The following is a 15,734-nucleotide window of genomic DNA, read 5'->3' as shown; positions in this document are numbered from 1 at the left end:
TCACTAAAATAACACATTCAGCAGGAGTTCTCATATACTTGTATAGACAAGAGGTTAAAAAAGCAGTGTTTTCAGATTAAAAACAAGGAAGGCAAATTAAATACTACATGAGTGCCATTTATTTTACAGCAATCCTTAGCTATCCATCAAACTATCTGGAAGGCAATGCTAATTTAAATTCCTTCCAGACAAAGGATGTAGCCATTTGATCCATCCAGTGCATGCTAATCTCCCATCAATCCCATTAACCCATCAATTTCCATTTTATCTCCTGTGCAAGCTAGTGGGCCTAAAAAATACATTAGCTTTGGGGTTGGGGCAGAGGAAGTTCATGAGGTTGATTCCAGAGATGAGAGAGTTAGTCTGAGGAGAGATCGAGTTGCATTGGATTATACTCAATGGAATTCAGAAAAATTATGGGATCTTTTTGATACATGTAAAAATTATGTAAAGGATGGATTTTAGATAGAGGCTGGAAAGTGGTTTCCATTGGTAGGTGAGACAAGAACTTGGGGAAATAGCCTCAAGTTTCAGGGGAGAAGATTTAGGATGGAGATGAGGGGAAGTACATTTCCTGGACAATGAATCTGCAGGATTAGCTGTGCAAGGAAGCAGTAGAGGCCACCTCATTAAATATATCTAAGACTGATCTTTCCCACAGTACGAGAATTCAGGAGAAAGGAGAAAAGGGAGAACCAGACCTGTATTTATTGAGCAATCTTATCATTATTGGTACAAAACTATCAAAATATCAAATATAGTTATGAGGATTGCACTAGCAGTAGCCAGGAAATATATAGCTGCTACATGGAAGTCCGACACCCCCCACTTATTACTCACTGGAATATGGAAACGCAAAGTTATTCTCCCCTGGAAAAGATAACTTAGAATCTTAGAAATATGACATGTTTGTTAAAATATGGCAACCTTATTTAAATAATACTGGTTTAAAGATATAATTAATTTCCTCAAAAGTGTTTAATATAGTTAGGTTAATAGTGTTGAATTCCTGAAGATCAAGATATGGATTAATAAATGAAGGCATGCTCAAACACCCATTGCCAGTTGGAGGGAAGGGCGGGTGGTGAGATTTTGGTAATTATATGAGACTGTAATTTTAAAATACTATTTATATGATGTATGTAAATGTTCAAAATTGAGTCTTGGAAACATTAAAATAAAATATTCAAAAAAAAAGACAGGTCGGGAGACCTGGGCCCACAGCCAAATCAGCCATAATCTTATTGAATGGCAGAGCAGGCTTGCTAAGCCAGGTAGCCTACTCCTATTTCTCATGCTCTTTTAACCTAGCCTCCCTCATATGCCCATGAACTGCCTCCTTTGTTAAGTGCAATTAATATTGCTAATTAACCTCTGAACCAGGTCTTTGGGAAGCGCATGCAAGGCTATGGCAGGTTCCAGCTTGTGCTCAGCAGCTGAAGATCACACCAAGCTGCAATCAGCTTCTGGCAACCAGGGATTGGGTCCAGGATTCATACAAGTGTGATGGGGAGCATGGTACCAGAAAGGCCTTGGATGATTCGGGGATCCAGAACCAGGGTTGAGAAGATGTGATCAGGATATGGGGCTTGAGTTCACCAATGAGCAACATGCCACACAGGTTACAAGGTGAAGCTTTGACTATTTCAATATGGCAGTGCATTTTCAATGCAAAATAAAACACTCCTTTGATGTACAGCAGTGAAAGTTTGGGTGACGTGTTCTGACCCATGAACTTTGTACCCACAACTTCCAGGTTCAGCCAAGAATACCATCAACTGAAAGAGATTGGCAAAAATTCAGATGATGAACGGGAAAAAAAAATTTATTTGCCTTTTTTTGAATATTTTATTTTTGATTTTTTTCATAAATATAGAGTAGACTCTTCAATATCAAAGTATATATATTAAAAAAAACTTCCTTACAATCCCCCCCCTTCCATAATATAAATCTACACATGAGGGCTCAGTTATATTGACTAAAAATCTATATGGCAAAGTCATTTGTATTTATACAATACCAGCATCTATTATTGTCTTTTTTATTACTGTAGCTAAAATTGGGCCCCTATATGATCCAAATATGGCTCCCATATCTTGACAACTATGTCATATTTTTTCTTTAAGTTATATGTAGTTTTTTTCCCCATAGGTATGTAACTATTCATCTCAGCAGTCCATCGTGCTATATGTAGAGTGGAGTTGGATTTCCAAATAATTGCAATATATTTCTTAGACACTGCTACGGCTATTTTAAACAATTGAAATTTAGAATTTAATTAATTTATTGCTTATTTCAATAAAATTACATAAAAGATAAAGCTCTGGGACACCCTGTTATCCTTGTTAATAATTCGGTAATATCCTGCCAAAATGGTCTCATCTTCTTGCACAACCACGTAACATGTAAAAACTTTCCTATTTCTGTCCCACATTTAAAACACATCTGCGATACAGATGGTCCCTGACTTACAACTGTAATGGGGACCGAAGGATTGGTTGTAACTTGGGATTGGTTGTAAATTGGGGAATGGGGGCCTCAGACTGCCACAAGAAACGAGGAACTCGAGTTGCTGCGGGGAATGGGGACCATTGTATACAGTACTTTTAATACATACTTGTAAATAAAGATTTTTTTAAATTTTGGTTGTCTGTGCGGGTGGACATAACTCACGTAGGTCGGAAGTTGAGGATTACCTCTTTCTGATTTTGAACTATGCAACTTCTGTGGTGTAAGATATAGTTAGTGTATTATATTGTATTAAACGAATTGTATCTTGCATTTACTATTGATGTCATACTATCCAAACACCAATCAGACCAACATCTTTCTACTATCAAAACAACTCGGTCCAACTCCCATCTCTCTCTCAATCTCTGTATGCCTGGTTTTGTGCTTTCAGTCTGGAGAGCATTGTACACCTTTGTTATAAATTTGGGTGTATTCCCCAGCCATATCATTCATTCCATTTCACTAATTTCAGGTAGAAAAAAATTTGGCCCCCATCTCTCTCTCAGGAACGATCTTAGCTAGAGAAAGCAAAATGTCCCATTAGCTGCTTCACATTTATGTCTTAGTTGTTGAAAAGACACAAGAGATCCCTCCACATCATAATCATCAACACATTTTCTTCCTTTGTCATACCAAGAATTCAGTATTTTGTTGCCCAGATTCATGGCCAGCAACACATATTTACATAGTGGTGTTCTTAGTGATATCCCTGCTTTCCTCCCCCCCCAATACATTCATTGATTTCTTGCCATATTCTAATCACATGTATTAATATATTAATGTAGGATTATCTGTCTTTTTTGTTCTTAACTTAACATTCCACATAAATAAAGCCCTTCACTGTCCCCTCTTTTATTGAATGCAATCCCATTCAGATCCAAGATGGGGGACTATCTTCTTCAAAGAAGAATGATAGAAATCTTGCTTGTGCTGATAAATAATACTTCTTCAAATCCGGACGCCAAGTCCTCCCAGTTTATAGTCCCATGTTAGCTTTTGCAGTGAAATTCTTGGTGCCATGTTATTCCATAGAAATTGCCTTATATAATTATTTAATAACTTAAAAGAAATTTTTTGGTAGTGCAATAGGCAGCAACTGAAAAAGATCGTGGCATCACCTTCATTTTAATACAATTTACTCTTCCCATTAAAGTGATCAGCAAGTTTTTTCATTTCTGTAAATCTTTTTTTAAAAAGGAGTATAATTTAATTTGTATAAATTCTGTAAATTATTAATATTATTCCTAAATATTTAATTCTATCTATCTTTCATAATCAAAATTTGTCAATGGCATTATCTCACCCTTATCTATATTTATTTTATAACCTGAAACTTCCATATTTTTCTAATATTGCTTGTAATATTATCGAGGACTCAGCTGGGTCGGTGTATTGGGAAAGGTCACGGCTGTTACGTGACAGCACTGTTCCCTACCTAGTCGGAGGACACACCAGCTGCTAATCAAAGTTTGGTCCCACTTCACCCATTAGTGCCCACTGTGCTGTTGATGCCATGTAAATTACGTGGACTGGACTCTCCAGCATGTCTGTATTTGGCCTTAGGCTATTGGCTGTTGTAATTGGATTAACCTTCCTGGCACCGAGCCATTTACCCCTGCTAATGACCTAGGCTGGCTCCTCTGGCACTATAAAGGTGGCATGTGCTATTTGTTCTCTCTTTTTTGCCATCTTCAAGGGACCACCCTGCTTCACTCCAGGCTGAGGAACGTGGAACAGCACTGGAGAAACTGTTGGTGAGCTGTACACTAAATAGGGCTGGGAGCGTTGATTATTGTCCCTAAATAGCATAGAGCTATACCTGCATAGAGTCAAGGGAAGGCAGGCATCGTATTGACTTTTCCCTTGATCGTTTGTGTGTATGCAATTTGTTCCCACTTTCATTTTTAGTTGTCTGCATGTGTTTAATTGCTCACCAACTTTTTCCCACAATCGTTAATAAACTGTACGCGTAATTCAGTGTTGACCAAACTTTTCCCCAAAAATTTATTAAAAAACTGTACACGTCATTTCACTACCTTTTTCCCATGGCTGCTGTATTGTGTGTTGAACCTGTTACCATTTCCCACATTTGCCTTCTGTAAATAAAATCCTTGCCTGAGACCTACCAAACCTGTTTCCTCACTCACAACAGTCAGACAAGTATAATAGCACAGCATCATCATCAGCAAATAAACTAATTTTATGTTCTTCTTGTCCAACTTTGAAGTCCTTAATATCCGGATCTCTCCTTATAATCTCTGCCAGCGGTTCAATTGCTAGGATAAAAAGTGCTAGGGTCAGGGGACATCCCTGTCTACTCGATCTACTCAAAGGAAAAGTTGCTGACATCTGATTATTAGTTACAATTTTGGCTTGTGGTTTAGGATAAAGAGATTTTATCCAATTTATAAATTTTCTATCTATACCAAAATTTTTACAGAGTTTTAAATAAAAAGGCCATTCTAAATGATTAAATGTTTTTTCTGTGTCTAGGAAAACTGTTATACTCAAATTCAGCTTTGATTTTACCATATGTATTATGTTAAATTGTCTGCCCAGACTATCTGAAGAGTGTCTTCCTTACTTAAACAAATTCTACCTGATGTGTATGTGTTAATTTTGACAGATATTGTCCCAATCTATTGACTAGCACCTTTGCCAATATCTTATATTCAGCATTCAAAAGTGACATAGGTCTATATGATAGAAGTTTTTAAATGGATCTCTATTTTGCTTTGGTAGCACTGTAATTATAGCAGCTGAAAAAGATTCTCCCCAGCAGACTTGTTAGCTTGTAAAGTGCCCAAAGCCTTCTCAATTTCTTCTCTTATGAAAGGGGCATCTAAATTGACCTGTTCTTTGTTCTCTAATTTTGGAAGCTCAACATTGCCTAAAAATTCATCCATCTCATTTTCATTTTCAGGTAGGTAATTCTGATTTGTATATTTTTAGACAGTTCTATACTAAATTATTTATTTCTTTTTGATTTTAATATCAGCCTGTTTTATTGCAGTTGTAAGCCTTGATGACTCCTCTGCCTTTACTTGCCAAGATAGGACTTTATGTGCTCTTTCTCCTTATTCATAACATTTTTGTTTAGTTTTTAACTTATTTTTTCCATTCTATACATTAGTAATGTGTTATATCTCAGTTTTATTATTCTCTAATAGTCTCTATTTTTCTTGCAACCCTCTTCTGATATTCTTTTCCAAGTTTTGTTATATTTTTCTCCAGACTATCCAATTCTGTAGTATATTCTCTCCTAAGACTTATTTTGTATAATAATTTGTCCTCTTAAGTAAGCTTTAAGCATATCCCATATTTAAAAAAGCTATTATTGTTGGGAGAATAGTTTCACATATCAGTTCTGTCACTTAATAATTTCACAAAAGTCTTTGCTTCTCAACAGTGTGACTCTGAGATGCCATCTATACACACTTACTTGTTTTTCCATTATCACAATAGTTAAAGTTAATGGCAAAAGATCTGATAGAAGTCTCACCAAATATTCCATTTTTACCATTCTACTTTTTTTAAACTGGACAGACATCAAAAACAAATCAATCCTTGAATGTGAATCATGTACCCTTGAGTAGAATGAATAGTCTCTTTAAAAGGGGTAGTTGCCTCCATATATTAATCAAATTTAAGTCCTTCATAAATGATAATGTCATTTTTGCAGCTTTTTCCCTTGTTACTGTTCTTCCTTATTTATCTAATATCCAAAAAGAAATTAAAATCTCCCCTGACCAGTATATTTTGTCTTCCCTCTGCTGTTTTTAAAAATATATCTTTCATAAAAGCTTCTTCATCATAATTTGATGCATAAATTTTCATAAATGTCCATGATTCTGTATAAATTTTACAATGAGCCATTAAAAATCTTCTGGTTTGATCAGTTGATGTCTCTTCTATTATTATTGGTATATTTTTATTAATTAGAATTGCTACTCCTCTTGCTTTTGAGTCAAATGAAGATGATATTACTTGTCCCAACCATCCTCTTAATTTATCATGTTCCAATTTGGTAAGATGTGTTTCTTGTAGAAAGCCTACATCTGCCTTTATTTTTTTTTTAAGTGTGCCAAGACCTGCTTCCTTTTCATTATCCCGTTTATCCCATTAACAAAAATTGATAAATTTTAATGTTATATCCATAATTTTTAAACCAATAGTGATTAATAGTAAAACCTTTTCAATTGTTGAAATAATAGTGAATTTTCCCCTTTAAAAAAAAACCACATAGTGTCCTTGCCCTGATGGTGACATAAACAGGAAACCCTCAAAGTCTGAGAAAAAAGCCCGAAGAATCTTCAGAGGAAGAACCCCTCCCTTTAGCACCATCTTTTAGAGATACTCCTCTCCCAGTGTCATTATTCCCCTTAGACTAAAGTCTCCACCCTGCTATTACTTTTACCAAGTTTCTGCTCTTTCCTGAACTCTCCGTGAACATTTCAATAAAATTTCCTTTTCAACAATACAAGTTAAAAAAATACTTTTAATTAATCCCATTGCAAACATTCTTCTCAGTCTTTTTTTAATAACCTTAATCTTTTTATAATCCTCAAAAAAAATCTTCCATCTTGTTCTTAATCTTGAAAAATCACCAATTACCTTCTACTACAGTTTCAACACCTGGAAATCAATTACTCAAACTTTCCATTTTCTCTAGGATAATATTTAGTTCTTGTCTCGACTCCCCAGCTCTACCAGTGTCCAAAGGCCACTCTTATGCTGCTACCTTTTGGACTTTGTTTTGATGTTCCTGGCTGAGTAGACATTTCTTTGGTTTTTAATTTTTGCTGCCTTGATCTCTTGGTACTTGCTTAATCCATTATTAGTGAAAAATTTATTGATGGAAAGCTCAACCAAAACACACCTGTCTAAGTCCTTCTCATGACCACATCCCCTTTTATTTGCCATATATTCCAAAATGCAGCATCTAGTTTACAGATCAAACACACTTTCACTCTTTCACTGGTAAAAGCACACACTAAATTTAAGCAGTTTATATTTAAATGGCTAACTTCACTGTCAGGAATGATGATGTTTAATAAATCAGAAAGGAGACCTCCTAGACTTCTGCTAATAACTGATTACTAACTGTTAGAACAAAGTTTCAACACATGGACACTGAGCTTCAAATTTTCTCCATACTATATTTTTTCCAATTTATTTTTATATATGTATATCATCCAGCGTACGTATTGTTTGTCTGTATGTTTGTTATGCCTTGTTGAATGTCTGCGTGTTTTGCACCAAGAACCAGAGACTGCTGTTTTACCATGGTGTACTTGTGTATTCAAATGATCATGAACTTGAATGACGTACAAGTGAAAAGTTACTGAGATGCAATGGATCAACCAGTTCCCAAGGAATAGGAGAGAATAAAAATTATGAAAAGTGAACTCTTCAACTAGCTTCTGTGAAAATACTGCCAAACCACAGAAAATTGTTGAGCTGAAACACAAGGGGAAAAGAACTTGGAAGAAATGTACCTTTTTAAAGTTTCAAACTGATAAAGACCAATGTAAAACTACTTTTTATAAACAAGAATTTTTTCAACTTGAAGTGTCCAGAAGCTGATGTTTTGTAGCCAGAAGCAATAAATTGAACATATTTTTTGCACTTGGTCTCCAATTCATTTTCCACATGACCTTTTGCTCCGATTCAGGCTTCCATTAAAAATACATTGGGACAAAAGACAGATCTCTTAATGTCACTGCTTCAGAGGCAAAATTTCTGTACTTGTATTTACCACAATGTTATGTCTGCAGCCTTGAGCCACATTCAAACAGTTTAAACTCTTTTAATGAATTATTATCCATGCATTTTGTAGAACTGGCTTACACCAAATTAGACATATTCAAGATTCCTTTATGTACTGAAATACACAAAATTTGTCAACTTTTGTTTGCTATGACAGACAAAGAGGCACCAAAGCCCAGTGTCCCACCAATGAGAAAGAAAACCATAAGTCCCTTCAGAGACAGAGTGCCCATGGATTCATCTTCTGTGCTCCTGTGGCCTCTAGAGTCACATGGCCTCCTGATTGTGTCAGCAGTAAACCTAAGCTCATGGTTCCAAATCAGTGATACAATCAGGAATTTGATAGCACCTAAGGCCCTTTGGGAGCCCTTCTCACCTTCAGCACTCTCATGAATCCCAGTTCTGATACCTGGCTCCCATGAGCCTATCTCCAGCAGCCTATGGTCTGCATGGACTGGAGTGAGTTCTCCCACTGCCAAGCCCCTCAATGGTCTGTTGCCGCAGTCACCTTTTACTTGACCTCCAGTAAAACAGGGTGAGTAGATCCTTCCTGTCAACCAGAACATCACCCACCACATACGTTGACCACAAGATAACAGGGGTGGAGTGGAGACAGTTGCCCATTTCTTTGCTGGATGCAGAATCACAAAGAGTGTGTGGAGAAGGAAGCTAGGAGCCCATGCTAAAGGGAGCATTGAGACATGGTGCAGCCAAGGTGAGGGCGCTGTGGGGAAGGACTACAGTCTAGAGTCCTCCCATTACTAGGTAGAGAGGGACTGATACAAAGGAAAAGTTTTACAATGCCTACCCCATTACTGACTTGTAATACCCAAAGATTTACTTTATTCATTCATACAATTATCTGACACTATTAGGCCCATTCATTAAAATGTAAGGATCCTCGCAGACTATATATTTCAAGATTAATTGTCACATTATACCTACTACAGTAAGCATGCAAGAGCAGAGCATAGGGAACTGGACTCTCAACCCACACACTATACACCTCCAGTGTGACTCAAGCACTGCTGTCTACAAGGTGTATTAAATACACAGAAGAAATAACTTAAAGTTCCAGGCTGTGCAATTCACCTGCAAGCTCAATTGTCAAGGTGCTACAGCCCTGATTGATGAGATGTCACAGCAAATTCAGGCATTGACCAGAAAGATAACCAGAGAAGACAATTTGTCTCTTTGGCCTTACAAGTTGCTGAAGACTTTGAGGAAAGGTTAAGAAGTTCAAATTTCTAGGTGTCAACACCTCTGAAGATCTATTCTGGGGCTTTCATATCGATGCAACAATGAAGGTGGCTTGTCAGTGGCTATAATTCATAAGGTGTTTGAGGAGATTTGGTATATCTACCAAAGACTCTTGCGAATTTCTACAGGTGTGTTGTGGAGAGCATTTTGACTGGTTGCATTACTGTCTGGTATGAAAGTGCTAATGCACAGGACTGGAAAAGACCAGAGAGTTGTGAACTCAACCAGAGTCATCATGGACATCTACAAGTGGCAATGACTCAAGAAAGCAGCCTCTATCATCAAGGTCTTCCACCATCCAGGCCATGCCTTCTACTCAATGCCATAATCATGAAAGAGGTACAGGAGCCTAAAGATGAAGATGAAGTTTAAAAAAAAACAGCTTCTTCCCCTCTGCCATCAGATTTCTGAATGGACAATGAACCACAGAACACTACCCCACTTTTCTTTTGCATGAATTTATTTATTTTTAAAATGTAATTGAAAGCAGTTTTTGCATCTGTAATGCTCCCGCAAAACAACACAGTCTGTGACACGTTCACGACAATAGATTCTGAATATAACACTGCAGGTACGAACTCAAGCAGGGAATGAAGAAGGCCAAAAAGGGCCATGAACTGTCCTTGGTGAGCAGGATTAAAGAGAATTCCAAGGCATTTTATACTTATATTAAAATCTAGAGGATGACAAGGGAGAAGAGAGGGGCACTCAAGGATAAAAGGAAGAAAATTATGTTTGGAAGTGGGCGAGGTACTAAATGAGTGTTTTGCATTAGTATTCAACAAAAAGAAAAGACATGGAGGATAGGGATAGGGAACATAGTGTGGAGAATGCTTATTGTTGTGACATTTTGAAATCAAGAAGTGGTGCTGGGTCTTTTGAAGAGCATAAAGGTGGATAGGTCACCAGGTCCTGATAGCATATAAACCAGGTCATTGAAAGAGGCAAGTGAGGAGATTGCTGGGGCCTTAACAAAGACCTTTGTATTTTTAAGAGAAAATGCAAGTTCTCAGAGGACTGAGGAATGGCCAATGTAAGGGAAATGAGGATAATCTAGAAAATTAGAGACCATAAGCCTCACATCAGTAGTAGAGAAGCTATGGAAGGGGAAACTTACAAACTTGATTGAGTGTGACAAAGGTAGATGATGAGATTATGGCAGAGGATGTTGTCCACATAGACTTTCGGAAGGCATTTGACAAGCTCCTTCAAAAATTGGCTGATCTAAAAGCTACAAATGTATAGAATCCAATGTGAATTGATAGCCTGGATTCAAAATTTTTTTGCCCGTAGAAGATAGTAATGGTGAAAAGATGTTATTCGGTCTTGAGGTCCATGACCACCATTTATGATTTAAATAAATGACTTGGATTTTAAAAAAAATAGATGGGTGGTTTAGAAAGTTTGCAGATGACACAAAGATTGTTGGAGCTGCTCGTAGATTAGAGGGCTCTCAAAGAATACAACTGGATGCAGTTAATTCAACAACTGCGAGATTTTTAAATTTGGAGGTACGGCATAACAGGCCCTTATGGCACAAGAGCCCACTCTGCCCATATATAGTACACCAAGGTGACCAATTAACCTACTCACTCTGTATTGAGGAATTGTGTAAAAGATCAAGAAGTGGTTCATGTCTAAACGTATTTTTAAACTACCTGTTTACAATCTAATGAACCTTACACGATCCTTTATCCAGACATCTAAAATCTGGAAAGCTCCAAAATCCGGCAATGGGGAGACCGGCAGCGCGAGTCGGGCGGGCGAGGAGAGACCGGCAGCGCGAGTCGGGCGGGCGAGGAGAGACCGGCAGCGCGAGTCGGGCGGGCGAGGAGAGACCGGCAGCGCGAGTCGGGCGGGCGAGGAGAGACCGGCAGCGCGAGTCGGGCGGGCGAGGAGAGACCGGCAGCGCGAGTCGGGCGGGCGAGGAGAGACCGGCAGCGCGAGTCGGGCGGGCGAGGAGAGACCGGCAGCGCGAGTCGGGCGGGCGAGGAGAGACCGGCAGCGCGAGTCGGGCGGGCGAGGAGAGACCGGCAGCGCGAGTCGGGCGGGCGAGGAGAGACCGGCAGCGCGAGTCGGGCGGGCGAGGAGAGACCGGCAGCGCGAGTCGGGCGGGCGAGGAGAGACCGGCAGCGCGAGTCGGGCGGGCGAGGAGAGACCGGCAGCGCGAGTCGGGCGGGCGAGGAGAGACCGGCAGCGCGAGTCGGGCGGGCGAGGAGAGACCGGCAGCGCGAGTCGGGCGGGCGAGGAGAGACCGGCAGCGCGAGTCGGGCGGGCGAGGAGAGACCGGCAGCGCGAGTCGGGCGGGCGAGGAGAGACCGGCAGCGCGAGTCGGGCGGGCGAGGAGAGACCGGCAGCGCGAGTCGGGCGGGCGAGGAGAGACCGGCAGCGCGAGTCGGGCGGGCGAGGAGAGACCGGCAGCGCGAGTCGGGCGGGCGAGGAGAGACCGGCAGCGCGAGTCGGGCGGGCGAGGAGAGACCGGCAGCGCGAGTCGGGCGGGCGAGGAGAGACCGCCAGCGCGAGTCGGGCGGGCGAGGAGAGACCGCCAGCGCGAGTCGGGCGGGCGAGGAGAGACCGGCAGCGCGAGTCGGGCGGGCGAGGAGAGACCGCCAGCGCGAGTCGGGCGGGCGAGGAGAGACCGCCAGCGCGAGTCGGGCGGGCGAGGAGAGACCGCCAGCGCGAGTCGGGCGGGCGAGGAGAGACCGCCAGCGCGAGTCGGGCGGGCGAAAAGAGACCGGCAGCGCGAGTCGGGCGGGCGAGGAGAGACCGGCAGCGCGAGTCGGGCGGGCGAGGAGAGACCGGCAGCGCGAGTCGGGCGGGCGAGGAGAGTCCGGCAGCGCGAGTCGGGCGGGCGAGGAGAGACCGGCAGGGCGAGTCGGGCGGGCGAGGAGAGACCGGCAGGGCGAGTCGGCCTGGCGAGGAGAGACCGGCAGGGCGAGTCGGGCGGGCGAGGAGAGACCGGCAGCGCGAGTCGGGCGGGCGAGGAGAGACCGGCAGCGCGAGTCGGGCGGGCGAGGAGAGACCACCAGGGCGACTGGAAGGGGTTGGATACAGCAGCACAGTTCGGTGGGCTTAAATCAGACTTTCTGAAATCGGGAAGAATCTGAAATTTGGAACACACTCTCCCCCAAGGGTTCTGGATAAAGGATCGTGTACCTGTATCTATAATAATTGTAAGTTATGTGTATAATGGTTGCAAAGGAAATTACGACGCTGTGCTGATTACTACCTGCTAAGCTAATCGATGCTGAAGTGCTTAAGACTAGTATAGGAAATTCCTGCACCATGAGGTAGCTGTGAAACCATAATCAAGAATGTCTGGCAGAGATACGCAGATGTGCATGATAACAAATGTATAAGATGCAGCCTTGGACCTTGTTTGCCACTATTTGGTTCTGAATAGCTAAGCTTCACGTGCAAGACTCTGTATATCATACAAACAAGCACCAGGACTTTGCTTGGCTGGCATTGAGAGGAGCCCTCCTGGTCAGATCCTTTCTGTCAACCAGAACATCACCCACCACATACGTTGACCACAAGATAACAGGGGTGGAGTGGAGACAGTTGCCCATTTCTTTGCTGGATGCAGAATCGCAAAGAGTGTGTGGAGAAGGAAGCTAGGAGCCCATGCTAAAGGGAGCATTGAGACATGGTGCAGCCAATGTGAGGGCGCTGTGGGGAAGGACTACAGTCTAGTCAAACAACAGGTGTTTGAGGAGGGGAGGGAGGAGAGAAGCCACAAGGTGCCACAGGATTGGTAATGGTGTATTTAGAGAACTAATGGAACAATGTACATTGATTGAAATGTATAGATTTGGGCGTGAAGAGACTTTGAATGGTTTTCTTTTTTTAAATAATTTATTGTGAATAAAATCAATTTTGGGAAAAAAAACTTTACATTAAATAAGCGATACAAACTTGTAAATAAATGGTGTATGGTTTGATACATTGGTCAGAAATTATTCCTTCCGTCTGAACCAAGAAAAGGACAGAGTTTCACAGTACAGGTACACAATCCTTTAACCGGACATCTAAAATCCAGAAAGTTCCAAAATCCAGCAAGTGGGGAGAGAGCTCGGCAGCGCGCAGCGGGCGGGCGAGGGACCGGCAGCGCGCAGCGGGCGGGCGAGGGACCGGCAGCGCGCAGCGGGCGGGCGAGGGACCGGCAGCGCGCAGCGGGCGGGCGAGGGACCGGCAGCGCGCAGCGGGCGGGCGAGGGACCGGCAGCGCGCAGCGGGCGGGCGAGGGACCGGCAGCGCGCAGCGGGCGGGCGAGGGACCGGCAGCGCGCAGCGGGCGGGCGAGGGACCGGCAGCGCGCAGCGGGCGGGCGAGGGACCGGCAGCGCGCAGCGGGCGGGCGAGGGACCGGCAGCGCGCAGCGGGCGGGCGAGGGACCGGCAGCGCGCAGCGGGCGGGCGAGGGACCGGCAGCGCGCAGCGGGCGGGCGAGGGACCGGCAGCGCGCAGCGGGCGGGCGAGGGACCGGCAGCGCGCAGCGGGCGGGCGAGGGACCGGCAGCGCGCAGGCGAGGGGGGAAAGGCGGCAGTGCGACTGGAAGGAGGTGGGAGTGGATACCGCAGTACAATTCAGGTGGGTTTAAATCTGGCTTTCCAAAATCCAGAAAATGAGAAATTCGTTACACACTGTCCCCCAAGGTTTCCTGATAAAGGATTGTGTACCTGTACACAGAAACCAGGGCACCCAGAGGAAACTCAATCAGACACAGGTAGAAGTTACAAACTCCTTACAGTCTTCACTGGATTCACATCTGGGTTGCTCGTGCTGTAATAGCGTACTGCTAACTCCTACGCTAACCATCCCACCCCACAATGTCAACCGTGCCATCCCAGTTTTTGGACATTTTAAGTTGACATACAGCATGGTAAGAGACCCTTCCAGCCCACCTGTGCAATCCCAAATACCCCAATCAACCAACAACCCCTGTACATTTTGAAGGGTGGGAGGAAATCAGAGCACTTGGAGAAAATTCTTGCAGACACAAGGAGAAGGAACAAACTCCTTATAGACAACACCAGATTAGAACCCAGGTCCCTGGTGCTGTAATACTGTTGCAGAAAGAAGACGATGGCTACGCAACTGCAGTTTGCAGCGACCTCTCCAGACATGCGTGTTACATTTACATAAGTAGGTGACGTGAAGGAACATTGAAATGGATGAAGGACGGTCTTTGGAACGACAGGGATTGGGAAAGGAAATGCTGGAGACATCATGAAGGAAGCAGACCTCTTGAGAAGTTGCCACAGTCCAACTTGAACAGCTGGTGCTGGAAGCAGAAAGCATTTTGCAGCCTGGTGGTCATAGACAAATCACTGTGTTGATTTGAAGAATGGTGATGAGTCGAGGAGGTAGTCCAAGGGTCTGGAACAGTGGACCATCTGCTGGCTTGGGCACCCATGGCAGGTGTGTTGGTCGGGAGTGCGAGGTTCAACGGCAGCCGGAGCCAAGGCTCCAAGGAACTGTAAACAGAGGGGAGTCTCCCTGAAAAAAAATAGGCTGGAGGACTCTCGCCTCCATCTATGGCCCAGTAGTGGTCAGAAACCTCAGACGGCAGTGTGGCAGAAGGTACAGCAACTGGACAGGAGGTACAGCAACTGCTGAACTAGGAGTCACTTTATGCTGATATGGACATTGCTATCCTGTCTTCTTTCTTTGGCTTGGCTTGGCAGACGAAGATTTATGGAGGGGTAATGTCCACGTCAGCTGCAGGCTAGTTTGTGGCTGACAAGTCCGATGCGGGACAGTCAGACACGGTTGCAGCGGTTGCAAGGGAAAATTGGCTGGTTGGGGTTGGGAGTTGGGTTTTTCCTCCTTTGTCTTTTGTCAATGAGGTGGGCTCTGCGGTCTTCTTCAAAGGAGGTTGCTGCCCGCCGAACCGTGAGGCACCAAGATGGACAGTTTGAGGCGATATCAGCCCACTGGCGGTGGTCAATGTGGCAGGCACTAAGAGATTTCTTTAGGCAGTCCTTGTACCTCTTCTTTGGTGCACCTCTGTCACGGTGGCCAGTGGAGAGCTCGCCATATAACACAATCTTGGGAAGGCGATGGTCCTCCATTCTGGAGACGTGACCTACCCAGCGCAGTTGGATCTTCAGCAGCGTGGATTCGATGCTGTCGGCCACTGCCATCTCAAGTACTTCGATGTTAGTGATGAAGTAGCTCCAATGAATGTTGAGG

General features: G+C 43.5%; 1 protein-coding gene across 2 annotated transcripts in view; it reads right to left on the bottom strand.

Moving 5' to 3' along the window:
- ino80 (INO80 complex ATPase subunit) overlaps positions 1-15,734 on the bottom strand; it is a 282,382-nt gene that overhangs the window by 233,554 nt on the left and 33,094 nt on the right. The window lies entirely within an intron of this gene.

This window comes from Narcine bancroftii, chromosome 2 (genome assembly GCF_036971445.1).
Source record: "Narcine bancroftii isolate sNarBan1 chromosome 2, sNarBan1.hap1, whole genome shotgun sequence".
NCBI lineage: Eukaryota > Metazoa > Chordata > Chondrichthyes > Torpediniformes > Narcinidae > Narcine > Narcine bancroftii.
This window is presented reverse-complemented; position numbering and strand designations above follow the sequence as displayed.